General features: G+C 42.7%; 1 long non-coding RNA gene across 1 annotated transcript in view; it reads left to right on the plus strand.

Moving 5' to 3' along the window:
* LOC138664559 (uncharacterized) overlaps positions 1-22,449 on the plus strand; it is a 264,837-nt gene extending 242,388 nt beyond the window's left edge. Inside the window, exon 4 of the long non-coding RNA XR_011318363.1 lies at positions 22,094-22,449. This is a non-coding gene — a long non-coding RNA (uncharacterized lncRNA). The remainder of the gene's footprint in view (positions 1-22,093) is intronic.
* Positions 22,450-27,043: the final 4,594 nt, after the last annotated feature.

Below are 27,043 nucleotides of genomic sequence, written 5' to 3' on the forward strand. Positions count from 1 at the left end.
GTAATAAACCTCCAAGCTCCAAATATCACTCTCCTTCAACCTCCAAGCCAGGCAGCAGAACTGATCACTGACACTAGCTGTAGTCAAGGCTGGGTCTATATAGAGGAGGAGATTACAAAAATCCACTTCAGCTGAGAGACCCAGCTCACAGCAACTTAGCAAATAAGGTTAACTCCTGCACTGCTGGCACAAAGCAGCCAGGTCAAAATACAGGAGAAGAGCTTCTGTTCACTGTGTGTGAACGAGGCCCAGAGCGCTGCGGTTCTCTGGAACCTCTCTGTCGTGGTAGCCCCATGACAATACACTTCAAACTCCAGGCCGCCAGGGGGAGCCATGCTTCTATCTATTAGGGCACTCCTCACAATTAGGTAAAACTGGTAGTCTGGGCAGAAAGTTAAAAGGAGGAGAGGAGAGCAGACGGAAGGTCTGTGGGAGAACGAGGGTTCACGGAACTGCGCCTGCCCCATGTGCGGCAGCATCCAAAGAAAGAGACATTGAAAGGAATTGTGTTGCAGTGAGTGAGAAACGAAGTCATAGCAAAAGGAGAGGAACATAAGAGGGAGACCAGCTAGGAGAGGAACATCAGAGGGAGGCTGCATCCTTCTGAAGCGCAGTACCGGTGGCCAGAACACCGAGGGTGTAAGGATCTCTAAGCTTTACTTTAGAGACTGGCAGGACAGTTGATTCCACATTGGCTGCCCAACCATATACCCAGGAGGCACGGTGGCAACTTGTGGGGGCCGGGGCGTCTCTAGGGTCCCTATAAAAAGCCTCAGGCCATCAGTCATATGGGTTTGTCCTATCCGCCAGGGGGACAGAGAGAAAGAGACTTAACACCTACGATAGTTGTGAGGACCTCACCGAGGAGCTCAGCAGGGAGGTACTACAACACTCAGGCACTAGAGGAAGGCTATTGAATTCCACCTGGATAAGGGGACTCTGGAATTGCCCTCAGACCGGCCGGACTCTGCCTACCCTGTGGTCCCTACCATGGACTGTGGATGCTGAAGCCTTCAGTAAAGGTAAAGAGATTGCAACCTTGTGTCCTCGTTATTCACTGCGCCTTACATCATCCACCACCCTCCATCTACACTCTGGGAAGCCCTGGGGACATACTTCACCTGTGGGAAGGTATACCATCTAGCTGCCATAACATCACCCCAGCAGACCCCTAAGCAGCGTCGGTCACCCTGACCGAATACCACAGGTGGCGTCACAAACATTATCCCTTTAAAGACCTTTCCCCCAATCTATCAACGGACATTCCCCTAGGGCCACGGACCGGGTCAGCCACCGTGACATCCCCACTGAGAACCAAAGGACCTGGTACTGAGTAACCCCTAGCCCTGGGGGACGCTCCAACTTATACGTCCTGAAATGCCCACCTTCACTTTGCGAGAGGTGCACCCCTTATACAATTTAGAGCAAATAGTACATCATATTGCATATACCACATTTTGTGAATTGCAATTAATAAATTGCTTAATACCAAAATTGGATGAATTATCATTATTAGAAAATTGTTTGATGTTCACTGTGTACTTGCAGACTTTACACTGTCTGCCACCACATTTATAAAAACCTCTGTAATTGGGACAATTGTTTTGAGACATTGTGGAGAGGAACAAACTCAGGAGACAGTGTAAAGTCTGCAAGTACACAGTGAACATCAAACAATTTTCTAATAATGATAATTCAGTCAATTTTGGTATTAAGCAATTTATCAATTGCAATTCACAAAATCTGGAATATGAAATACGATGTACTATTTGCTCTAAATTGTACACACGTGGTCAAAATTGATGGCACCCCTTGTTTAATGACAGAAAAACCCACAATGGTCACAGAAATAACTTGAATCTAACAAAAGTAATAATAAAAAAAATCTATGTAAATGAACAAATGAAAGTCAGACACTGCTTTTCAACCATGCTTCCACAGAATTAAAATAAAAATAAAACTCATGAAATAGGCCTTGACGGATATGGTTTCCCTAAAAATAATGTGACAAAAGGGACATGTTAAATCAAGGTGTTTCCACTAACTAGCATCACACTTGTCTACAATATTTTGTTGCACAACCTTTTGTCAATGAGACTTCTGCACTTCTCGACAGGTATTTTGTCCCACTCCTCAAAAGCAAACTGCTCCAGTTGTCTCGTGTTTGAAGGTTGCCTTTTCCAGATGACATGTTTCAGCTCTTTTCAAAGATGCTCAATAGGATATAGGTCAGAGCTCATAGAAGGCCACTTCACAATAGAACAATGTTTTCTTCTAAGCCATTCTTGGTTGTTTTTAGCTGTGTGTTTTGGGTCATTATCCTGTTGCAAGACCCATAACCTGCAACTGAGACCAAGCTTTCTGACACTGGGCAGCACATTTCCTTCTAGAATCCCTTGATAGTCTTGAAAAATATTTAGAATTGAGAGTCCTCAGTGGTTGATACCTTTTAATGGCTAACGGAAAAGATGGTAACAAATTGCAAGCTTTCAACACTACTCAGGTCTCTTCTTGAGGCATAGACTAATATAGAACCAGACCCCAATGAGAGGACAATAAAACATTCACACTCCTTATCTATTAACTGTTCCAATATTTATGGACATAACTCTTTATCACTCAAATAATGGTTATTCTGCTTAACGTCACCTGTCTTATCTATGACATTCTTCTGTGCTGTGTTGTGCATAAATATCTGATTCTTCAGAATTTCTATTAGTCTATGCCTGAAGAAGAGACCTGAGTAGTCTTGAAAGCTTGCAATTTGTTACCATCTTTTCAGTTAGCTATTAAAAGGTATCAACCACTGAGGACTCTCAATTCTAAATATTTTTCTATCAACTGGCTAACACAGGACCAAGATATATATCTTTCCTGTATCAAAACGTTAATAGTCTTGAGATTTCATTGTACCCTGCACAGATTCTAGACACCCTGTGCCAGATGCGGCAAAGCAGCCCCAGAACATAACAGAGCCTCCTCCATGTTTCACAGTAGGAACAGTGTTCTTTTCTTGATATGCTTCCTCTGGTCCATGTTGAGTGTGATACATACCGTGTTACCAAACAGCACAGTGGTTACCTGTAGGCTTATATACAGGCCAACTCACTGATTCCAAGATTATAGACACCTGTGATGCTAGTTAGTGGAAACACCTTGATTTAACATGTCCCTTTTGTCACATTATTTTTAGGGGTACCATCATTTCTGTCCAGGCCTATTTCATGAGGGTTTTTTTTTTAATTCTGTGGAAGCATGGGTAAAAAGCAATGTTTGACTTTCATGTTAATACTAAAAATACTTCCTGCAATGTGTCTGCAGCAGCTAAGCATTTTATCACTTGTCATTAAGGTAATGTGGTTCTTTTCAGACTTTTGGTATTGAGAAGGTGAAAAGACCTTTCCATGGAGGGGATATGCGGAGACGCCTCATCACCCAAGAGGCTTTCTAGATATACAAGTTGGGAACCAGTTTCAGGGACGGTCTCAATAGAAGAAATGAAATCATGTTTCACTATTAATGTTTTTTTCAGCAAAGTTGTAATATCATGTCATGTTTGGGTGAAATTTTTTTATCTGAAATTTTGTATTATTTGCTTAACCCCTTTACCACATTAGATGTATCTATACGTTGCTATTACCTGGTAATTATTGACCTGGGTTGTATGGATACGTGCACTCGTCTGTGTGCGCGCAATTGCCGACTGGTATCAGCGGATTCTGACAGCTGACACCTGGCACTCTGTGCCAGGAGCAGTCACACATGTAAACAATTCCTTATTCTCCCCTACAAGCAATGCCTCAGTGATTGTATGGGACAAATTTTTGCATGAGCCTTCATGCAAAAAAAACAAAACAAAAAAAACAAAACAATGGATTATTAGCGCGGGTGGATTTGCAGCTTGGAAAAGAAAAATATACATCCAGAGCTTCAATTTAAAAATATCTTCTTTATTTCTCAAAAATTAAAATATATTCTAAAGGTTCTGACTCCAATATTTCAACTCCAGTGTTAATTTTACCAATTGGTTGTTTTACTTTGCACCACTTTTTTGGTGCCCTTTTCCCATAAATCATCCCACTGCTACGCTGGAAAACTCATAATAAATATGTTTCAAACTAGATACAACAATTTGTCACATTGTGACAAAATTTGGCACATTTATTGCTGAACACTTGTTACTTAATCAGTGTCCCACTTGTGTTCCTTGTACTATAACGACTCTATTTCTACATTCCATCACAAGGTCTTCCAAAAATGAGTTTCATAAATGAGTCTTAAATGAGTCTCAAAATTGTGTTCTGAACAAATATCAGTCATGATGATTTAATTAAAAGCAGACACATGAGAAAACATAAACCAGAGTAAAAAGTAGAAACACACACGTAAACATCCTGTGTGACATATGCACTTTTGTACACATCAATAACTAGAATGATATATCCAAAATTCTGGATTCATGCACAGGGTTTTTCACTGTGTTTTTGTTGCTGCTGGCAGGGTTCACGATGCTTTTCATGACATTTTGAAACGTTTCCTTTTGCCAGATGTAAATCTAGGTTCACAATTTTTTTTTTAAAGCTTAGAGTTTTTCTGATTTTTTTTTTAATTTTTAATATATAGTCCAGTTCAGTTAGTGCTTTTTTATGTACTTGTAGATTGTGAGCCCTCGCATACAGGGTCCTCACTCCTTTTGTACCAGTCGTGACTTGTATTGTTTAAGATTATTGTACTTGTTTTTCATTATCTATACCCCTTTTCACATGTACTGTGACATGGAATAAATGGCATTATAATAATAAATAATAATAATGATAATAATGTGTATTTATCAGCCATAAAAATCCACATGAAAAGACTTTTCCCATGCACATAGTACATTTTAATCAATAGATCTTGGAATAATAATAATCTCCATAATTAGATGTTTAAATAAAATGTCCCTGTGCTGAGATAATCTTATAAATGTGCCCCTGCTGTGTACTGTGTAATGTCTGACCGTACAGGGACATGGTCTGATCATACCACAGCTCCTGGACAGGGGAGGAAGAAAAAGACTATACTGACATGACAGCATGTGATCGCATCTGATTCTTTTTGTGAGGGTAAACATTTTACTGAAAAAATGTAGATAAACAGAACTCACCATTCCTTAAAAAATTATGTCCTTTACTAGATGGTAGCCCGATTCTAACGCATCGGGTATTCTAGAATATGTATGTATGTATATAGCAGCCACATAGTATATAGCACAGGCCACGTAGTATATAGGAGCCATGTAGTATATAGCAGACAAATACCGCGTGGCCTGTGTTATATACTATGTGGCTGCTATACATACATACATATTGTAGAATACCCAATGCGTTAATACAGGCCCCGCAGTATATAACACAGCCCAAACATTATATAACACAGCCCACGCAGTATATAACACTGGCCACGTAATATTTAGCACAGCCCACGCAGTATATAACAGCCCACATAGTATCTAACACTGGCCAGGTAGTATATAGTAACCACGCGGTATATAACACAGTCCACGTAGTATATAGCAGTGTGGGCACCATATCCCTGTTAAAAAAATAATTAAAATAAAAAATAGTTATATACTCACCCGCCGGGATCCAGCGAAGCTGTGCCAATGCGCGCGCCGCTGCTGCCATCTTCTGTTCCCAGGATGCATTGCGAAATTACCCAGATGACTTAGCGGTCTCGCAAATTTTACATTCAAAAAGTGATAGAGGTTTTTGCGGGAAAAATATGATTTTTTAAATTTTCACGGCTTAACTTTATAAACTTCTGTAAAGCACCTGGGAATGGAAGGTGCTCAATACACATCTAAGTAAGTTCCCGAAGAGATCTAATTTCCAAAATGGTGTCACTTGTGGGGTTTTCCACTGTTTAGGCACATCAGGGGCTCTACAAATGCGACATGGTGTCTGCTAATTATTCAAGCAAATTTTGCATTCAAAAAGTCAAATGGCGCTCCTTCCCTCCAAACCCTGCAGTGCACCCAGTTGTTTTCCCCCCATATATGGGGTATCTGTATTCTCAGGAGAAATTGCACAATAAATTGTATAGTCCATTTTCTCCTGGTATACTTGTAAAAGCAAAAAAATAGGTCTAAAGGAAAATGTTTGTGAAAGAAAAGTACAGTACCTTGCGAAAGTATTCGGCCCCTTGGAACTTTTCAACCTTTTCCCACATATCATGCTTCAAACATAAAGATACCAAATGTAAATTTTTGGTGAAGAATCAACAACAAGTGGAACACAATTGTGAAGTTGAACGAAATGTATTGGTTATTTTAATTTTTTGTGGAAATTCAAAAACTGAAAAGTGGGGCGTGCAATATTATTCGGCCCCTTTAACTTAATACTTTGTTGCGCCACCTTTTGCTGTGATTACAGCTGCAAGTCACTTCGGGTATGTCTCTATCAGTTTTATACATCGAGAGACTGAAATTCTTGCCCATTCTTCCTTGGCGAACAGCTCGAGTTCAGTGAGGTTTGATGGAGATCGTTTGTGAACAGCAGTTTTCAGCTCTTTCCACAGATTCTTGATTGGATTGAGGTCTTGACTTTGACTTGGCCAACCTGGATACGTTTATTTGTGAAGCATTCCATTGTAGATTTTGCTTTATGTTTGGATCATTGTCTTGTTGGAAGACAAATCTTCGTCCCAGTCTCAGGTCTTTTGTAGACTCCAACAGGTTTTCTTCAAAATCTGTATTTGGCTCCATCCATCTTCCCATCAATTTTAACCATCTTCCCTGTCCCTGCTGAAGAAAAGCAGGTTCAAACCATGATGCTGCCACCACCATGTTTGACAGTGGGAATGATGTGTTCAGGGTGATGAGCTGTGTTGCCTTTATGCCAAACATATCATTCGATTTTGGTTTCATCTGACCAGAGCACCTTCTTCCACATGTTTGGTGTGTCGCCCAGGTGGCTTGTTGCAAACTTTAAACAACACTTTTTATGGATATATTTGAGAAATGGATTTTTTCTTTCCACTCTTCCATAAAGGCCAGATTTGTGCAGTGTACGCTTGATTGTTCTCCTATGGACAGACTGTCCCACCTCAGCTGTAGATCTCATCCAGAGTGATCATGTGCCTCTTGGCTGCATCTCTGATCAGTTTTCTTCTTGTTTGAGATGAAAGTTTAGAGGGAAAGCCGGGTCTTGGTAGATTTGCAGTGGTATGATACTCCTTCCATTTCAATATGATCGCTTGCACAGTGCTCCTTGGGATGTTTAAAGTTTTGGAGATCATTTTGTATCCAAATCCAGCTTTAAACTTCTCCACAACAGGATCACGGACCTGCCTGTTGTGTTCTTTGGTCTTCATGATGCTCTCTGTGCTTCAAATAGAACCCTGAGGCTATCACAGAGCAGGTGCATTTAATCCACATAGGTGGATTATATTTATCATCATTAGGCATTTAGGACAACATTGGATCATTCAGAGATCCACAATGAACTTCTGGAGCGAGTTTGCTTCACTGAAAGTAAAGGGGCCGAATAATATTGCACGCCCCACTTTTCAGTTTTTGAATTTCCACAAAAATGTTAAATAACCAATAAATTTCGTTCAACTTCACATTTGTGTTCCACTTGTTGCTGATTCTTCACCAAAAATTTACATTTGGTAACTTTATGTTTGAAGCATGATATGTGGGAAAAGGTTGAAAAGTTCCAGGGGGCCGACTACTTTCACAAGGCACTATAAATGTTTATTTTTTCCTTCCACATTCCATTAATTCCTGTGAAGCACTGGAAGGGTTAATAAACCTCTTGAATGTGGTTTTGAGTATCTTGAGGGGTGCAGTTTTTAGAACGGTGTCACTTTTGGGTATTTTCTGTCATATAGACCCCTCAAAGTCACTTCAAATGTGAGGGGGTCCCTTAAAAAAAATGGTTTTGCAAATTTTGCTGTAAAAATGAGGAATTGCTTGTCAACTTTTAATCCTTATAACTTCCTAACAAAAATATATTTAAAAAATTGTGCTGATGTAAAGTAGACATGTGGGAAATGTTATTTATTAACTATTTTGTGTGATATGACTCTAGGATTTAAAGGGAATCTGTCACCTAATTTTTGGCATATAAGCTGTGGCCACCACCATTAGGGGCTTATCTACAGTATTCTATAATGCTGTAGATAAGCCCCCGATGTATCTTGAAAGATAAGAAAAACAAGTTAGATTATACTCACCCAGGGGCGGTCCAGTGCTGTCCGGATCCGATGGGCATCGCAGGTCTGGGTCCGGCTCCTCCCATCTTCATACGATGACGTCCTCTTCCTTGATTCTGTTGCGGCTCATGCGCAGGTGTAATTCTCTGCCCTGATCTGAGGGCAGATCGAAGCACTGCAGTGTGCAGGTGCCGGGAAAGGTCAGAGAGGTCCGGCGCACTGCAGTACTTTGCTCTGCCCTCAACAGGGCAAATCAGTACGCCTGCGCAGGAGCCGCAACACAAAGCAAGGAGGATGATGACATTGTATGTATATGGGAGGTGCTGGACCCGGACCTGCGACGTCCATCGGACATGGACCGCACCGGACCGCCCCTAGGTGAGTATAATCTAACTTGTTTTTCTTACTTTTCAGGCTACATTGGAGTGACTGCAGACTTACCATTTTAGATCGGACATCCCCTTTAAAGAGGACATGGCAGTTGATATCACTGTCATGCTGCTTCAATTAAAAGAGCAAACTGGTTGCTTTAAAAGGAGACGGAAGCTGAAAATCATTGTCTTTTTCTCTTTCTGTAGGACCAATCACAATTTTGCCTAAAAACGTTGCCATGAATAAAGCATGAGATCTAAACTTTCTCCACGAACAACTTCTCCTAAAGATTACGGAGCAATTTGGTGATGAGCGATGCTTTTTCAACCATAATCGAGACCATGACACAAGGGAAAAGTTAGAACTTATCTGTGAATAAAACATGAAATTTTTGGGGTCCATGGCCAGAACCTGTATTTAACCCCTTAGTGACAGAGCCAATTTGGTACTTAATGACCAGGCCAATTTTTGCAATTCTGACCACTGTCACTTTATGAGGTTATAACTCTGGAACGCTTCAACGGATCCCGCTGATTCTGAGATTGTTTTTTCATGACATATTGTACTTCATGTTAGTGGTAACATTTCTTCGATATTACTTGCGATTATTTATGAAAAAACCGGAAATATGGCGAAAATTTTTAAAATTTTGCAATTTTCAAACTTTGTATTTTTATGCCCTTAAATCAGAGATATATGTCGCGAAAAATAGTTAATAAATAACATTTCCCACATGTCTACTTTACATCAGCACAATGTTGGAAACAAAATTTTTTTTTGTTAGGGAGTTATAAGGGTTAAAAGTTGACCAGCAATTTCTCATTTTTACAACACCAATTGTTTTTAGGGACCACATCACATTTGAAGTCATTTTGAGGGGTCTGTATGATAGAAAATAAAGAAGTGTGACACCATTCTAAAAACTACACCCCTCAAGGTTCTCAAAACCACATTCAAGAAGTTTATTAACCCTTTACGTGCTTCACAGGAACTGAAACAATGTGGAAGGAAAAAATGAACATTTAACTTTTTTTTGCAAACATCTTAATTCAGAACCATTTTTTTTATTTTCACAAGTGTAAAAACAGAAATGTAACCATAAATTTTGTTATGCAATTTCTCCTGAATACGCCAATATTCCATATGTGGGGGTAAACCACTTTTTGGGCGCACCGCAGAACTTAGAAGTAAAGGAGCGCCGTTTGACTTTTTCAATGCAGAATTGGCTGGAATTGAGATCGGACGCCATGTCACGTTTAGAGAGCCCCTGATGTGCCTCAACAGTGGAAACTCCCCACAAGTGACACCATTTTGGAAACTAGACCCCTTAAGGAACTTATCTAGATGTGTGGTGAGCACTTTGAACCCCCAAGTGCTTCACAGAAGTTTATAACGTAGAGCCGTGAAAATAAAAAATCGCTTTTGTTTACACAAAAATGATCTTTTCGCCCATAAATTCTTATTTTCACAAGGGTAACAGGAGAAATTAGACCACAAAAGTTGTTGTGTGATTTCTCCTGAATACGTCGATACCCCATATGTGAGGGTAAACCACTGTTTGGGCGCACCGCAGAGCTTGGAAGTGAAGGAGCGCCGTTTTACTTTTTCAATGTAGAATTGGCTGGAATTGAGATTGGACGCCATGTCACGTTTGGAGAGCCCCTGATGTGCCTAAACAGTAGAAACCCCCCACAAGTGACCCCATTTTGGAAACTAGACCCCTTAAGGAACATATCTAGATGTGTGGTGAGCACTTTGAACCCCCATGTGCTTCACAGAAGTTTATAATGTAGAGCCGTGAAAAAAAAAATCGCATTTTTTTCTACAAAAATGATCTTTTTGCCCACAAATTTTTATTTTCACAAGGGTAACAGGAGAAATTAGACCACAAAAGTTGTTGTGCAATTTCTCCTGAGTACGCTGATACCCAATATGTGGGGGTAAACCACTGTTTGGGCGCACCGCAGAGCTTGGAAGAGAAAGAGTGCCGTTTTACTTTTTCAATGTAGAATTGGCTGGAATTGAGATCGGACGCCATGTCGCGTTTGGAGGGCCCCTGATGTGCCTAAACAGTAGAAATCCCCCACAAGTGACCCCATTTTGGAAACTAGACCCCCCATGGAACTTATCTAGATGTGTGGTGAGAACCTTGAATGCCCAAGTGCTTCACAGAAGTTTATAATGCAGAGCCGTGAAAATAAAAAAAAAAATTTTTTTCCACAAAAAATATTTTTTAGCCCCCAAGTTTTTATTTTCACAAGGGTAACAAGAGAAATTGGACCCCAAAAGTTGTTGTCCAATTTGTCCTGAGTATGCTGGTACCCCATATGTGGGGGTAAACCACTGTTTGGGCGCACGGCAGAGCTCGGAAGGGAAGGAGCGCCTTTTTGGAATGCAGACTTTGATAGAATGGTCTGTGGGCATTATGTTGCGATTGCAGAGCCCCTGATGTACCTAAACTGTAGTAACCCCCCACAAGTGACCCCATGTTGGAAACTGGACCCCCCAAGGAACTTATCTAGATGTGTGGTGAGAACTTTGAATGCCCAAGTGCTTCACAGAAGTTTAGAATGCAGAGTCGTGAAAATAAAAAATATTTTTTTTCACAAAAAAGATATTGTAGCCCCCAAGTTTTTATTTTCACAAGGGTAACAAGAGAAATTGGACCCCAGAAGTTGTTGTCCAATTTATCCCGAATACGCTGATGCCCCATATGTGGGGGTAACCCACTGTTTGGGCGCACGGCAGAGCTCAGAAGGGAGGGAGCACCATTTGACTTTTTGAGCGCAAAATTGGCTGTCGTGTTTGGAGACCCCCTGATGTACCTAAACAGTGGAAACCCCCCAATTCTAGCTCCAACCCTAACCCCAACACACCCCTAACCCTAATCCCAACCTGATCCATAATCCTAATCACTAACCCTAACCATAATCACAACCCTTACCCCAAAACAACCCTAATGTCAACCCTAACCATAACCCTAATCAAAACCCTAAATCCAACACACCCCTAATCCTAATCTCAACCCTAACCTCAAACCTAACCCTAATCCCAATACACCCCTAATCACAACCCTAACCTTAACCCTAATCCCAAACCTAACCCTAATCCCAAGCGTAACCCTAATGCCAACCCTAACCCTAATACCAACCCTAATCCAAACCCTAACCCTAATCCCAGCACTAACCCTAACTTTAGCCCCAACCCTAGCTCTAACTTTAGCCCCAACCAAGGCTACTTTCACACTTGCGTCGTTTGGCATTCCGTCGCAATCCGTCGTTTTGGACAAGAAACGGATCCTGCAAATGTGCCCGCAGGATGCGTTTTTTGCCCATAGACTTGTATTGCCGACGGATCGTGACGGATGGCCACACGTCGCGTCCGTCGTGCACTGGATCAGTTGTGTTTTGGCGGACCGTCAGCACAAAAAAAGTTCAATGAAACGTTTTTTTGTACGTCGCATCCGCCATTTCTGACCGCGCATGCGTGGCCGTAACTCCGCCCCCCCCCCCCCTCCCCAGGACATAGATTGGGCAGCGGATGCGTTGAAAAACTACAGCTGCTGCCCACGTTGTGCACAATTTTCACAACGTGCGTTGGTATGTCGGGCCGACGCATTGCGACGGCCCTGTACCGACGTAAGTGTGAAAGAAGCCTAACCCTAAATTTAGCCCCAACCCTAACCCTAAATTTAGCCCCAACCCTAACCCTAAATTTAGCCCCAACCCTAGCCCTAACCCTAGCCCTAACCCTAGCCCTAACCCTAGCCCTAACCCTAACCCTAGCCCTAACCCTACCCCTAACCCTACCCCTAACCCTACCCCTAACCCTACCCCAACCCTACCCCTAACCCTACCCCTGCCCCTAACCCTACCCCTAACCCTACCCCTAACCCTACCCCTAACCCTAACCCTAATTTTAGCCCCAACTGCTGTTCTCCTGCCGGCCGGCAGATGGAGACAGATGGCGGGTGCACTGCGCATGCGCCCGCCATTTTCTTCTGCCGGCAGCCAGGAGGAGCAGCAAGAGGATCCAGGGACACAGGTGAGTATTGTAGGGTCCCAGAATCCCCCTATTTCTCTGTCCTCTGATGTGCGATCACATCAGAGGACAGAGAATTACACTTTACTTTTTTTTTTTTTTGCGGTCGCCGGTAAACAGTTAATTACCGGCGATCGCAAAACAGGGGTCGGTAAAACCGACCCCGATCATGCTCTTTGGGGTCTCGGCTACCCCTGGCAGCCGAGACCCCAAAGATTCTCGCGGGGCCGGCCGGCGGGCGCACTGCGCATGCGCCCGCCATTTTGAAGATGGCGGCGCCCACCGGGAGACACGAGGAGCATCGGGGGAGATAGGTGAGTATTGGGGGGCTACCTGGGACCCCTTTTCTCTGTCCTCCGATGTGCGATCACATCGGAGGACAGAGAAATTAAAAAGAGATCGCGTTTTTTTTTTTTTTTGCGATCGCCGGTAAACGGTTAATTACCGGCGATCGCAAATGCGGGGTGGGTTAAAAACCCCCCGAATCATGTTCTCTGGGGTCTCGGCTACCCCTGGCAGCCGAGACCCCGGAGAAAATCGGCCTCTGGGGGGCGCTATTCACTTTTTCCACAGCGCCGTTAATTAACGGCGCTGTGGTTTAAGTACCCTTAGCGGCCGCCGTTAAAAGGCGTATCGGCGGTCGCTAAGGGGTTAATCCTCAAAAAACAGGTGAAAAAAATAAAAACACAGAAAGTCCAAGGCCCTGATTCATCAAGTCTGACATTGTTCTTAAAAAATGAACAGATGTTTTAAGTTTTATTTCATAAACCAATAGTACACAGGAAACTAAGCAACTTTGTAATGTATCTTATCAGAGAGAAATCCCCTTCTTTCTCACTTATCAGCTGATCCTTCATTTTTAAAACACTCAATTTATGGGTAAAATCTGTATTCATTGAAGACATTACTGAGAGAGAAGATTTTGGTTGCTACTTATGAGATATTATAACAAAGGTAGGAGTTGGAGAAGGAGGGAGACGCTGAAGGCACAGTTCCTCCTTCCTCCAAACCAGCTCATAGCTACATAGAATCTCATCAGTAGACACTAGCATCTTCTGCCTGAGAAATCGGAAAGTCTGTCTTCACTGAATATAGTTTTCACCTGTGAATTGGGAATTTTGAATATGAAAAATCAGATCAGAAGGAGAAAGAAGCAGATTTCTCTAATAACACACATTACAAAGCTTCTTTTTTTAAGGAGTATTATTGACTTAGGAAATAAAGATTAAATCAACACTTCCTCTCAAATGAATCCAGAGTGTCTGGAAAGCACCTCGCCGCAAGTCTTACTCCAGTAAGAGACTGGAGTAAGATTTGTGATGCTAGGTACCCTAGAGCTCATCATTAATTGTCACTCCTTTATCCCTCCCATACTCTGCTCATTTTATGTCAGAGCTGGCGAAACTGGCGTCAAAATGGAAAAAAGAAAGAGTTGCACAAAAATTTGGCATCTTATTAAACTGTTTTACACCTGAGTTCTAGGAGCCTATGATCACACTACTCATTAAAAAATTTATAATTTTCATCTAGAAATAAAGGATGATTTTTCATCTGTATAGCATTCATTTTTATACATCAGCAATGAATACAATTTACAAGACCAAATACACTTTCCTATGCTAAGAATTGCAATGTATTCATAAAAATCAAATGTGGTTCATCTATATGGGATCTGATTTATTTTTCGCGTACACATAGACTTAAAAGGGCAATTTTTTTTTCCACATGGACTTTTTTCTGTGCAAAAAAAAAAAAGGTCATTTGAACATTCTGTTAACTGTGAAACAAGATGTCACCAGGGGTCGGTGACAGGAGCAGTGAGAGACATCAGTATTGCCCCCTGATGACAACGGTGCTAGAAGCTGTGAGGCAACACCGGTGTCATCCACTATTTCTATTTCTGCCCCCTAATGACATCTTGTTTCACAGCAATAGTCAGTGTAACACCCCAGGCAACCGGTTGTTACAGTGATGTTGCTTGCCTTCCTTTCGGGGAGGGCCATATCATGTGTGGAGGCAAGAAGGATTCTCTTTACCAGGTAAGCACACACATGCAACACATTCTGAATCCAGGCCAGAAGGGGGAGCTCAGGACCCGGATTCAAGGGAGCTTCCCTCAAATCTGGATATATGTCCTGGTCTGGAGGAGGAGTTAGACAGTCTGGGGGAGACAGTGGACCGAGACAGTTTGTCTCCAGGAGGGAGAGATAGAGGAAGGATGTCTGGAACAGATAGGGAGGCCAACAGCCACGTGGGAGCTGCAGCCTCTGGAAAGAGGAGAACCTGAAGGGTTGTTGCATGCAGTGGAGCGTTGAGGAAAGGAGCACAGGAGTGGAACAGGGCTCAGCAGGGGAACAGTGGCAGGACACCGCCAGAGCGCAGCAGCCTGGTACCGGGAGCCCAAGGCCTTAGTGGAACTGTAGGACACTTGGCAGAACCGGAGGACTAAGAACTGTATGTGATTGGCCCACACCACACCTGAGACGCAGCAGCACCTGAAGAGCCCGGGGCATGATAGAGTCCCTGTAAAACGACTGAAGCTGTCCGTTGCGCAGGTACCTGTCTTAGGACAGGGGGAAAAGAGGACTTTGCTAAACAGCTTCAAGCAGCAGGGAACTCATAGGACAGTGCTGTTGGAAAGGCTTAAGGACCTCACCTGGCAGTGGGATTCCCCAATTGCCTCCAAGCTGGCTGGACCCTAGCTAGGTCTGTACCTGGTACCCTGGATTGAGGCCTGCTACATCTACTGTAAACCAGTCAAAGACTTTACAACTTGTGTCCTCCACTTATTCATTGGCATACACCATCATCGCCACACACCTTAGGACCCCTGGGGACCCCGCTTCACCTGTGGGAAGCGTCACCATCATTGCTGCAACAACATTCCCCCAGAGGACCCCTTTAAAGCAGGGTCCGTCCCCCTATTGACCGAACACCACAGGTGGTGTCATGACAGAGTTTACCACCATTCCCCTTAAATGACCTTTCCCCTTTAATTGGACGCCCAGGGCCACCGTGACATCCTCTTTAAGAGCAATCGGACCCGGTACCGAGTACCCCACGGCCCAGGGTGGGGTACTCCACCAGCGCTGCACTCTCATCTACTGCAGAGTCTATCACCATGGATCCAGCGCATCTTCAGACAGCAGTGATACAAGAAACTGTAGTAAGTAACTGCAGCGCTGCCCTCTGTGATGTCCTGTTCCAGAAGGGGAGATGGAAGCTGCAGAGATTGAGTGCAGCCCCAGCCTCCTTTGATGTCAGGTTTGAGACTCCTCTCAAATGTGACATCACAGGGAGTGCAGTTAAAAAAAAAACACATTTAGGGAATAGGTAGATAAGGGGAAGTGTAGGGCATGGTGTAATAAAGCGAATTACAAAAGTGGTTAGATATTTACCACCCCTTTAATATAGGAAACTGAATTTGGTTTTGTAAATTTTTGATAAATGTTGATGTATAAAAAACGAATACCAAAAAGATGTCATATGAAAGTAAAAAAGAACACATGCAAATTACACATGGATGGCATACTGATGGCATACAGATGATAATATGGATGTAAAAAATTATTTATGAAAATTGGTCAATTTTTCATACACTTCTCTGAATCCGGCCTAAGAGTATGTTCACACTGAGTCTTTTTCTTGCATTCTTTGAGCATGTCCGCTCATAAAAAAGTAGGAACATTTTTTACAATCCTAGAAAGAATTGCCGTCTCTGTTTGTATGGAAAAGTGACTTATTGTTCATATACGAGTCTTTTAAGCTTCTTTTAAATGTTTTGCTCTTTCAAAGACACCAAGCATTTAACAGAAGTGTCATGACCATGTTTTTACATAGAAATGTACAGTAAAGACCAAAAGTTTGGACACACCTTCTCATTTAAAGATTTTTCTGTATTTTCATGACTATGAAAATTGTACATTCACACTGAAGGCCTCAAAACTATGAACTAACACATGTGGAATTATATACTTAACAAAAAGTGTGAAACAACTGAACTCTAGGTTCTTCAATGTAGCCACATTTTGCTTTGATGACTGCTTTGCACATTCTTGGCATTCTCTTGATGAGCTTTAAGAGGTAGTCACCAGGAATGGTCTTCCAACAATCTTGAAGGAGTTCCCAGAGATGCTTAGCACTTGTTGGCCCTTTTGCCTTCACTCTGCGGTCCAGTTCACCTCAAACCATCTCGATTGGGTTCAGGTCTGGTGACAGTGAAGGCCAGGTCATCTGGCGTAGCACCCCATCACTCTCCTTCTTGGTCAAATAGCCCTTACACAGCCTGGAGGTGTGTTTGGGGTCATTGTCCTGTTGAAAAATAAATGATGGTCCAACTAAATGCAAACCGGATGGAATAGCATGCCGCTGCAAGATGCTGTGGTAGACATGCTAGTTCAGTATGCCTTCAATTTTGAATAAATCCCCAACAGTGTCACCAGCAAAGCACCCCCACACCATCACACCTCCTCCATGGTTCAAAGGTGGGAACCAGGCACGTAGAGTCCATCCGTTCACCTTTTCTGCGTTACACAAAGACACGGTGGTTGGAACCAAAGATCTCAAATTTGGACTCATCAGATCAAAGCACAGATTTCCACTGGTCTAATGTCCATTCCTTGTGTTCTGTAGCCCAAACAAGTCTCTTCTGCTTGTTGCCTGTCCTTAGCAGTGGTTTCCTAGCAGCTGTTTTACCACGAAGGCCTGCTGCACAAAGTCTCCTCTTAACAGTTTTTGTAGAGATGTGTCTGCTGCTAGAACTCTGTGTGGCATTGACCTGGTCTCTAATCTCAGCTGATGTTAACCTGCAATTTCTGAGGCTGGTCACTTGGATAAACTTATCCTCAGAAGCAGAGGTGACTCTTGGTCTTCCTTTCCTGGGGCGGTCCTCATGTGAGCCAGTTTCTTTGTAGCGCTTGATGGTTTTTGCCACTGCACTTGGGTACACTTTCAAAGTTTTCCAAATTTTTCAGACTGACTGACCTTCATTTCTTAAAGTAATGATGGCCGCTTGATTTTCTTTACTTAGCTGCTTTTTTCTTGCCATAATACAAATTCTAACAGTCTGTTCAGTAGGACTATTAGCTGTGTATCCACCAGACTTCTGCACAACACAACTGATGATCCCAACCGCATTTATAAGGCAAGAAATCCAACTTACTAAACCTGACAGGGCACACCTGTGAAGTGAAAACTATGGTTGAGCGACTTTTAGTTTTTCAGGGTCGAGTCGGGTTTCACGAAACCCGACTTTCTCAAAAGTCGGGTCGAGTGAAATCGGCCGATCCTATTGAAAAGTCGGGGTCGGGGATCGGCCGAAACTCGAAACCCAATGTAAGTCTATGGGGGGTTTTTGTTTTTTTTTACCCTTCCTTCAGGGTGATATAGCAGAAAAGCCGGTAATTCAATTACCGGCTTTTCATTTCTCCTGCCAAAACCCGACATAATATGAGACATGGTTTACATACAGTAAACCATGTCATATCCCCCTTTTTTTTGCATATTCCACACTACTAATGTTAATAGTGTGTATATGCAAAATTTCGGCGCTCTAGCTCTTAAATTTAAGGGTTAAATCGCGGAAAAAATTGGCGTGGGCTCCCGCGCAATTTTCTCCGCCAGAGTAATAAAGCCAGTGACTGAGGGCAGATATTAATAGCCTGGAGAGGGTCCACGGTTTTTGTTTGCCCCCCCTGGCTAAAAATATCTGCCCCCAGCCACCCCAGAAAAGGCACATCTGTAAGATGCGCCTATTCTTGCACTTGGCCACTCTCTTCCCATTCCCGTGTAGTGGTGGGATATGGGCTAATGAAGGGTTAATGCCACCTTGCTATTGTAAGGTGACATTAAGCCAGATTAATAATGGAGAGGCGTCAATTCTGACACCTATCCATTATTAATCCAATTGTATGAAAGAGTTAAAAAAACACACACAATATTAAAAAGTATTTTAATGAAATAAACACACAGGTTGTTTTAATATTTTATTGTACGCTCAATCCACACACTGAAGACCCTCCCTCTGTAACAAATAAAAAATAATAAACCAACACTATCCATACCTTCCGTAGATCTGTAACATCCCACGTTGTAAATCCATCTGAAGGGGTTAAAATATTTTACAGCCACAAGCTTTGCTAATGCAGCTGTGCTTGTGGCTGTAAACCCCAGCGAATGAAGGTAATGTAGGTCAATGACCTATAGTTACCTTCATTCGCGGTGATGCGCCCCCTGCTGGATGTCCTCATATGACCTCGAGCCTGGGAACTTTTCCCACGCTCCAGGGACATCCAGCAGGGGGCGCATCACCGCGAATGAAGGTAACTACAGGTCATTGACCCACATTACCTTCATTCGCTTGGGTTTACAGCCACGAGCAGCGCTGCATTAGCAGAGCTCCTGGCTGTAAAATATTTTAACCTCTTCAGATGGATTTACAATGTGGGACGTTACAGATCTACGGAAGGTATGTATATTGTTGGTTTATTATTTTTTATTTGTTACAGAGCGAGGGTCTTCAGCGAGTGGATTGAGCGTACAATAAATTATTACAACAAACGGTGTGTTTATTTCATTAAAATACATTTTAATATTGTGTGTGTGTGTTTTTTTTAACTCTTTCATACAATTGGATTAATAATGGATAGGTGTCAGAATTGACGCCTCTCCATTATTAATCTGGCTTATGTCACCTAACAATAGCAAGGTGGCATTAACCCTTCATTACCCCATATCCCACCGCTATACGGGAATGGGAAGAGAGTGGCCAAGTGCCAGAATAGGTGCATCTTACAGATGTGCCTTTTCTGGGGTGGCTGGGGGCAGGTGTTTTTAGCCAGGGGGGGGGGGGCAATAACCGTGGACCCTCTCCAGGCTATTAATATCTGCCCTCAGTCACTGGCTTTACTACTCTGGCGGAGAAAATTGCGCGGGAGCCCACGCCAATTTTTTCTGCGATTTAACCCTTAAATTTAAGAGCTAGAGCGCTGAAATTTTGCACATACACACTACTAACATTAGTAGTGTGGAATATGCAAAAAAAAGGGGGATATGACATGGTTTACTGTATGTAAACCATGTCTCAAATCATGTCGGGTTTTGGCAGGAGAAATGAAAAGCTGGTAATTGAATTACCGGCTTTTCTGCTATATCGCGCTGAAGTTAATATAAATAAATATATATATATGTGTCTGAATGACATATATATATATATATATATATATATATATATATAAAACGAAACCCGTCTTTTAATTAGATATCGCCGACCGCCGACCCGATCCCAGAGTGGGATCGGGTCGGGTTTCACGAAACCCGACTGTGCTAAAAGTCGGCGACTTTTGAAAAGTGCCGATCTGTTTCGCTCAACCCTAGTGAAAACCATTCCCGGTGACTACCTCTTGAAACTCATCAAGAGAATGCCAAGAGTGTACAAAGCAGTCATCAAAGCAAAAGGTTGCTACTTTGAAGAGCCTAGAATATAAGACATAATTTCAGCTGTTTCACACTTTTGTGTTAAGTATATAATTCCACATGTGTTAATTCATAGTTTTGATGCCTTCAGTGTGAATGTACGATTTCCATAGTCATGAAAATATGGAAAAATCTTTAAATGAGAAGGTGTGTCCAAACTTTTGGTCTGTACTGTATATGTTTATTCATTTGAGCATTTTGTCAACATGTATGCAGCATGATAGAATAAGATGAGTACCAGTGAAATCAGCCCAAACCATGAATAGCACTTGTCCGATTTAAAAAAAAAGTAAAACTGATTGGTGCATCCAAAAAAATAGATACAATCTTCACATTTTATTCCATAGGTATCAAAGAATTAAAATCCACATGTTAGTAATACAAAAACACTCTGATGCTTTTCTTTTGCTGCATGCGCCCTTTGTCAAAGAAAACTAACTGTCAGTCCACGCCTGTTTTAGGTTAACTTGCAACAATGACTTTTTTGGTGAGTTTTTGACACTGCATTTTTTTAAAAAAGCCGCTTTGTTTTTTATACTTCCTGGTATTTCACTTTGACAAAACTTTAGTTATATACGAATTACATGTGTTTTTGATGCGTTTCCACCACGGAAATGTACTAAAACCGGATGAACTTTTTTTATCTATAGATTTTCTGCATCTCATGCAAGTCTATGGGAAAAACTCTATGGGAACACTCAGCGTACCTGCAAGAGAAATTGACATGGTGCGGATTTGAAACTCGCACTGCAGGTCAGTTTACACTGAGTAAAAATAAGCACAGTGGGCATGAGATTCTATAAATCCCATCCACTATGCTGAAACTGCTAAAAAAAATTCATGTAGCAAAAATATACTGCATTAAAAATTCACCAAAAACTCATTGTGGACAGACAACCTAAGGCCCTACAGAAAACGCCTGTGTTTTTTGCGTTTCCTGAGCTGTCTTGTTTAACGTTTTTTGGGGCGCTTTTTCAAAATTTTTGACTACCATCTTTTTTTTATAGTGGTTTTTTTCCATCGTTTTTGAGACATCTTTTTTGCTGGCATTTTCTGTATATTCTATTTAGATCAATTCAACAGTAAAGAAACAAGCAAAAACACTACAGCAAAGAAACAAGCAAAAACAGTGGAAAAATGCTCAAAAAGATAGTCAGGCATCTAGTGTCAGTCTTTTGAATTTTCCCTATTGACTTGAGTAAGTTATCTCCCTCTGGTGATAGTGAGACACACTGTGTCTACGTTAAAGTCTCTCTCTCTGGGGCCAAACCTGTGGTGCCTCATTTAATAGGCCGGGGTCACACTTGCGAGTGTGATGCAGAAAACTTGCGTGAGTCTCTCGCATCACACTCGCAAGTGTGACCCCGGACTAATAGTAAAAGTAGGTAGTAGAAAATAGCCAATAAGATTTTAACCAATCAAAGTACATAGAATATGAACCAATCAAAATGCATTTTCCATATTATATAAATATTTAATTACATCACTTATCTCAAAAGCATATAATTTATTGTTAATGCTAAGAAGCTTCCTTATAATATATAGTTTTGGATATAGTCGGACAGTTTTGGTTCTCCAATGTCATGTCTACTTGCATAATGCTGTGATTCATCATTTCAGATAGCTGAATTTGTTAAATCCGGTCCGGTTCCCGTACCTTCGCAGGGTCCCCGTCGGGACTCCCACTCTGTGCTGGCTCCATGCTGTCCGGACGGGACCTCTGCTTCTCCTCCCTCCTCTGCTCCCTGGCGTGCAGCCAGCAGGTCCTCGCGCTGTGTGCTTAGGTCGTGTGCGTGCTCGCTCCCGGTCTCTTAAAGAGACAGCGCACATTTTTCAAAAGGTGCTTCTGACAAATGACATGTGAATGATTGCTATTTCTAGTCCCTCCACCATAGGGAGGGTGCCGGAGCAACAAGTATCCTCATCTGCTAACTTCCTGTTCCTGCTAGCATGTGCTTCTGTTCTGAAGTCTCTGTCAGTGTTTCACTTTCACTGTTTGTCTCCACAGACTATCTGCTACCTGGCTATTCTGGACGATCTGCAGCCTGCTTACTTTGGTACCGTCTCATCCCGCCAGTCACCTGAACCTCATGACAACATCAATACCACTGGATCCAGTCTCTACCCGTACCCCTGGTATCCACTGGTTAGCTCTACGTCACCTGCTAACCCTGTTTGTCCATCTGTCCCACTGGGTCAGCTACCACGAGCCCGGGGTCTAACTGGAGGTATCACCCGTGTCTTCCAAGTGTCCCATTCTGACCCTGTTTGAGGGGTCTTACTACGGGTGTCTGGGGCTCACCTAGTCACGCCCCCTTCGGAGCCTCTCGGACCGTGGTCCAGAGGTTCCACGCTCTATGACAATAAAAATGATTGTTAACTTTTCCACCTGTGCCTCCGTTTCCATTCGTTACAGAATTAGAGCAAAGGTTACAATGTTAACAAGCAGAAATTAGAAAAAAATATAAAAAAATAGTTGAGTTATATACAAGAAGTCAAATGTTACAAAATGGAGATTGTGTTGCATGAAATGTTATGTTCGTATACAGAAAATTAATTTCTCTCACAAAGCATACATGTACAGAAAGCTGGCTGTCAAAGTACTGGGGAGAGATTATAGAAAACTAGCTGAAGAGCCCGGCGTTGCCTGGGCATAGTAAATATCTGTGGTTAGTTATAGCACCTCACTTCTCTTATTTTCCCATCACGCCTCTCATTTTCCCAATCACATCTTTAATTTTCCCCCTCACATCTCTCATTTTCTCCCTCACACCTCTCATTTTCTCCCTCACTCCTCTCATTCCCCCCTAACACTTGTCATTTCAACCTCACATCTGTAATTTTCTGATCACTCCACTATTTTTCCTCACTCCTCTCATTTTGCACTCACACCTTTTCATTTTCACCTCACACCTCTCATTTTCACCTCATCACCTCAGTATATACATGTTTGTCATCTCCCTTATATATAGTATACATCTGTATGTCATCTCCTGTATATAGTATATACCTGTATGTCATCTCCCCTGTATATAGTATATACCTTCTGTGTGTCATCTCCCCTATATATAGTATATACCTGAATGTCATCTTCTATATATAGTATATACCTGTATGTCATCTCCTCCTGTATATAGTATATATCTGTATGTCATCTCCCCTGTATATAGTATATACCTTCTGTGTGTCATCTCCCCTATATATAGTATATACCTGTATGTCATCTCCTCCTGTATATATATGTACCTGTATGTCATCTCCTCCTCTATATAGTATATACCTGTGTGTCATCTCTCCTGTATATAGTATATATCTGTGTGTCATCTCCCCTGTATATAGTATATACCTGTGTGTCATCTCCTCCTGTATTAGACCTCGTTCACACGTTATTTGCTCAGTATTTTTACCTCAGTATTTGTAAGCTAAATTGGCAGCCTGATAAATCCCCAGCCAACAGGAAGCCCTCCCCCTGGCAGTATATATTAGCTCACACATACACATAATAGACAGGTCATGTGACTGACAGCTGCCGTATTTCCTATATGGTACATTTGTTATAGTTTCTCTGCTTATTAATCAGATTTTTATTTTTGAAGGATAATACCAGACTTGTGTGTGTTTTAGGGCGAGTTTCGTTTGTCAAGTTGTGTGTGTTGAGTTGCGTGTGGCGACATGCATGTAGCGACTTTTGTGAGATGAGTTTTGTGTGGCAACATGCGTGTAGCAACTTTTTGTGTGTCGAGTTGCATGTGACAGGTTAGTGTAGCAAGTTGTGTGCAGCAAGATTTGCGCATGGCGACTTTTGCGCGTGGCGAGTTTTATGTGTGGTGCCTTTTGACTATGTGCAAGTTTTGTGTGAGGCAACTTTTGCATGTTTTGCAACTTTTGTGCATGTAGCAATTTTTCCGCGTGTGCAAGTTTTGCGTGTGGCGAGTTTTCCATGAGGTGAGTTTTGCACTTGTGGCGAGTTTTGCAAGAGCCTAGTTTTTGCATGTGGCGAGTTCTGCGCGTGGCGAGTTTTGAGTGGCGACTTTTGTGTTTCGAGTTTTATGTGGCGAGGTTGGTGTATTTGTGGTGAAATGTGTGCTGAGGGTGGTATATGTGTTCATGCACGTGGTAGTGTGTGGTGCATTTTGTGTGTGTTCATATCCCCGTGTGTGGTGAGTATCCCATGTCGGGGCCCCACCTTAGCAACTGTATGGTATATACTCTGTGGCGCCATCGCTCTCATTCTTTAAGTCCCCCTTGTTCACATCTGGCAGCTGTCAATTTGCCTCCTACACTTTTCCTTTCATTTTTTCCCATTATGTAAATAGGGGCAAAATTGTTTGGTGAATTGGAAAGCGCGGGGTTAAAATTTCACCTCACAACATAGCCTATGACGCTCTCGGGGTCCAGACGTGTGACTGTGCAAAATTTTGTGGCTGTAGCTGCGACGCCTCCAACACTTTTCCTTTCACCTTTTTCCCCATTATGTAGATAGGGGCAAAATTGTTTGGTGAATTGGAAAGCACGGGGTTAAAATTTCACCTCACAACATAGCCTATGACGCTCTCAGGGTCCAGACGTGTGACTGTGCAAAATTTTGTGGCTGTAGCTGCGATGCCTCCAACACTTTTCCTTTCACTTTTTTCCCCATTATGTAGATGGGGGCAAAATTGTTTGGTGAATTGGAACGCGCGGGGTTAAAATTTCGCCTCACAACATAGCCTATGACGCTCTCGGGGTCCAGACGTGTGACTGTGCAAAATTTTGTGGCTGTAGCTGCGACGGTGCAGATGCCAATCCCGGACATACATACACACACACACACATTCAGCTTTATATATTAGACTAAGGCTATGTGCACATGTTGCGGATTAGGCTTAGGAATTTCTGGTGTGGATTCTGCCTCTCCTGGCAGAAAACGCACCTGCGGATTTGTCGCGCTTTTGTGCGGATCCACAGCGTTTTTTGTGCGTGTTTGCTGCGGTTTTATTGCGGATTTGCTGCGTTTTTTACCCCTGCGGTTTTCTATAATGGAATGGGTACAAAAACACTGCAGATTCACAAAAAAGAAGTGACATGCCACTTTTAAACCGCAGCGTTTCCGCAGCGGATTTTCCGCAAAGTGAGTGCAGCGCCCCAGGGTCCTGGTCATTGCAGTAATGTAATTCTTCCACCAGGGGGAGTGATGTTATGTCTGAAGGCAATAAAGAAGATCTCTTTACCAGGTATCACAAACCACACAACACACTTCACACTCCAGGCCGCCAGGGGGAGCCATATTTCTATGTGTTAGGGCACTCCTCTGTTGTGAATTCTGTTGTCGGGCTCCCTCCTGTGGTCATGAATGGTACTTCGGCTGGTTCTGTCCATGGACTTCCTCTGGTGGGTGTTTCTGAGTTTCCTTCCACAGGTGACGAGATTAATTCGTTAGCTGAGGCTCTATTTAACTCCACTTAGATCTTTGCTCCATGCCACCTGTCAATGTTCCAGTATTGGTCTTGTTCACTCCTGGATCGTTCTTGTGACCTGTCTTCCCAGCAGAAGCTAAGTTCCAGCTTGCATTTCTTTTGTTTGCTATTTTTCTGTCCAGCTTGCTATTTTTATTGTTCTCTTGCTTGCTGGAAGCTCTGGGACGCAGAGGGAGCGCCTCCGCACCGTGAGTCGGCGCGGAGGGTCTTTTTGCGCCCTCTGCGTGGTCTTTTTGTAGGTTTTTGTGCTGACCGCAAAGTAACCTTTCCTATCCTCGGTCTGTTCAGTTAGTCAGGCCTCACTTTGCTAAATCTATTTCATCTCTGTGTTTGTAATTTTCATCTTTACTCACAGTCATTATATGTGGGGGGCTGCCTTTTCCTTTGGGGAATTTCTCTGAGGCAAGGTAGGCTTTATTTTTCTATCTTCAGGGCTAGCTAGTTTCTTAGGCTGTGCCGAGTTGCATAGGGAGCGTTAGGCGCAATCCACGGCTATTTCTAGTGTGTTTGATAGGATTAGGGATTGCGGTCAGCAGAGTTCCCACGTCCCAGAGCTCGTCCTTTATTATCAGTAACTATCAGGTCATTCCGTGTGCTCTTAACCACCAGGTCCATTATTGTCCTGACCACCAGGTCATAACAGTACAGGTGGCCCAAAGTACTAATGCATCTCAATAGAGGGATAAGAGAAGTTCTGAGACCATTTTTTTTCTTTGCAGTGTGTTTTGTCTCTCTTTTCCCCTTTACCTCTGGGTGGTTCAGGACACTGGTGTAAACATGGACATTCAAGGTCTGTCCTCTTGGATGGATAATCTCACTACAAGGGTACAAAACATTCAAGATTTTGTGGTTCAGAATCTGATGTCAGAGCCTAGGATTCCAATTCCTGATTTGTTTTTTGGTGATAGATCTAAGTTCTTGAATTTCAAAAATAATTGTAAATTGTTTCTTGCCTTGAAACCTCGCTCCTCAGGTGACCCTGTTCAACAAGTAAAGATCATTATTTCTTTGTTACGTGGTGACCCTCAAGACTGGGCATTTTCCCTTGCGCCAGGAGATCCGACATTGCGTGATGTTGATGCGTTTTTCCTGGCGCTTGGATTGCTTTATGACGAACCTAATTCAGTGGATCAGGCAGAGAAAATCTTGCTGGCTCTGTGTCAGGGTCAGGATGAAGCGGAGATATATTGTCAGAAGTTTAGAAAGTGGTCTGTGCTCACTCAGTGGAATGAATGTGCCCTGGCAGCAATCTTCAGAAAGGGTCTCTCTGAAGCCCTTAAGGATGTCATGGTGGGATTTCCCATGCCTGCTGGTCTGAATGAGTCTTTGTCCTTGGCCATTCAGATCGACCGACGCTTGCGTGAGCGTAAAGCTATGCACCATTTGGCAGTACTATCTGAGCATGGGCCTGAGCCTATGCAATGTGATAGGACTTTGACCAGAGCTGAACGGCAAGAACACAGATGTTGGAATGGGCTGTTTTTACTGTGGTGATTCCACTC

Source organism: Ranitomeya imitator, chromosome 2, assembly GCF_032444005.1.
Source record: "Ranitomeya imitator isolate aRanImi1 chromosome 2, aRanImi1.pri, whole genome shotgun sequence".
Taxonomy (NCBI): Eukaryota; Metazoa; Chordata; class Amphibia; order Anura; family Dendrobatidae; genus Ranitomeya; species Ranitomeya imitator.